Source organism: Cucurbita pepo, unplaced genomic scaffold (genome assembly GCF_057944985.1).
Source record: "Cucurbita pepo subsp. pepo isolate OVF unplaced genomic scaffold, ASM5794498v1 scafford_50, whole genome shotgun sequence".
In the NCBI taxonomy this organism is placed as follows: Eukaryota; Viridiplantae; Streptophyta; class Magnoliopsida; order Cucurbitales; family Cucurbitaceae; genus Cucurbita; species Cucurbita pepo.
In genome coordinates, this window is record NW_028257955.1 from 117501 (window position 1) to 120000 (window position 2500).

The following is a 2500-nucleotide window of genomic DNA, read 5'->3' on the forward strand; positions in this document are numbered from 1 at the left end:
CGCGCGCTCACCTCGCACACCCCCGCGCGCTCACCCCGCACGCCCCCGCACGCTCACCCCGCGCACCCCCGCACGCCCCCGCACTGCCCCGCGCGCTCACCCCGCACGCCCCCGCACACCCCCGCGCCCCCACTCCCCTCGCACACGCCAAGCCCCATCCTATGCTATGTGCGATACATGTCCTACCAACAGCATATCAAAAGTGTTGGATGTTACCTCCATAAAAAAAACATCATACCCAATGCCTATGAAACGTGAGTACACGTATAAAGCCTTGAAGGTTAGCCCCTACAACAATTCATCACACCTAACATCCGTGGAAAGTAAGAACGTGTATAAAGCCTTGGACTATAAAAATATCATCAAACCCAATACCCGTGAAAAGTGAATGTTCATTTTTAATGCTTTTTTTTTTTTTTTGGAACTAAGAAAAGAGTGACACCCGTCAAATTTAACTATTTTTTCTTTTGCTTGTCTAAAACAATAAAATGAAGAGTTTTGATACTAGAGCAAGTACATTACACTAAGACACCAACCATGACCGCGTTTTTACAACCATCACCCATTAATTGTGAAAGTACATGTGGAGTGGTCGGTTTGTTGTAATATTTTTTTTGGGAACTAAGCAACATGAAAGAATGATTCCCACAAAATTTCAGATTTTTTTGACCACTCTAGCTATTTTTTCTAATTTCTTATTATTTAATATTTAAAAATTCATTAAAAAAAATTGGTTGGTCGAAAAATTATGAAACTTGATTTCTAGATCCATTGGAATGTCCAATTCATGAATCAATTGAGTTCATGGAAAAAAACATTCTAAAACTTGAGATATTTGACCGTATGACCGCTCAGAAAAATCGTATCTAGGCCTGGCAGACCAAAAATGCCTCAAAATGTACTATATAGGGGGGTGACTAGTCTGCATGGGCTGGGCACGGGGGTACCCCCTATATCTTCCGCCACCCCCACGCCCCAAGCACTATGCGCCGCACAGGGGCATATGCTTGGGGCGTCGGGGTGGTGGTCGGAGGCCGAGGGCGGTTGACGGCGGGGGTGCGGTGGCGGAACGCGCACGGTGGGGCAGTGTCGGAACGTTCCCGTGCGCTCGCCAGCCCCACCCCGCCCCACCCGCGTGCGCCCCGCCCGCTTGCCCCCGTGCGCTCGCCCGCCCCGCCACGCCCTCATGCTCCAGCGCGCGCGCGCGCGCCGCGTCCCGCCCCGCCCGCGTGCTCCCGCGCGCGCGCGCCCCCGCCCCGCCCCGCCAGCGTTCGCCCCGCGCGCGCGCGCCCCCCGCCCCGCCCCGCCAGCGTGCTCCCGCGAGCGCGCGCCCCCCGCCCCGCCCCGCCAGCGTGCTCCCGCGAGCGCGCGCCCCCCGCCCCGCCCCGCCAGCGTGCTCCCGCGAGCGCGCGCCCCGTCCCGCCCCGCCCGCGCTCTGCTGCGCGCGCGCCCGTGCCTGCGCCCCATCCATCACCCATTAATTGTGAAAGTACATGTGGAGTGGTCAGTTTGTTGTAAATTTTTTTCTGGGAGCTAAGCAACATGAAAGAATGATTACCACAAAATTTCAGATTTTTTTGACCACTCTAGCTATTTTTTCTAATTTCTTATTATTTAATATTTAAAAATTCATTAAAAAAAATTGGTTGGTTGAAAAATTATGAAACTTGATTTCTAGATCCATTAGAATGTCCAATTCATGAATCAATTGAGTTCATGGAAAAAAACATTCTAAAACTTGAGATATTTGACCGTATGACCGCTCAGAAAAATCGTATCTAGGCCTGGCAGACCAAAAATGCCTCAAAATGTACTATATAGGGGGGTGACTAGTCTGCATGGGCTGGGCACGGGGGTACCCCTATATCTTCCGCCACCCCCACGCCCCAAGCACTATGCGCCGCACATGGGCATATGCTTGGGGCGTTGGGGTGGTGGTCGGCGGACGAGGGTGGTTGACGGTGGCGGTGCGGTGGCGAAACTTGCGCGGTGAGGCCGTGTTGGGTGCGCCTTTGGGCGTGCGACATGAGCCTTGTTGAGAATGGAATGTTGCGATGTTGCCTTGTAACTTGGGCTGGCTTGAGGATGGTTGATGGCTGGTACGATGATGAAACATGCAAGGTGGGGTGGAGTCGGGTGCCTTCGGGCGTGCGACATGAACCTCGTTGAGTGTGTGACGTTGTGGTGATGCTTGGCCAGCCTTGGGCCAGCCCTATGTTTTGAAGGCGTGTGGTGCCAGAACATGTTCGGCTGGTCGGAATCGGGTGCCTTTGGGCGTGCGACATGAGCCTCGTTGAGCACGGAATGTTGCGATGTTGCCTTCTAACTGGGAATCTCTGGTGTGAGGACTGTGGATGGCTGCTGGTACGATGATGAAACATGCAAGGTGGGGTGGAGCCGGGTGCCTTCGGGCGTGCGGCATGAACCTCGTTGAGTGTGGGACGTTGTTGTGGTATGCCTCCCTTCCTTGGGCTAGCCCTATGTTTTGAAGGCTGCGTGG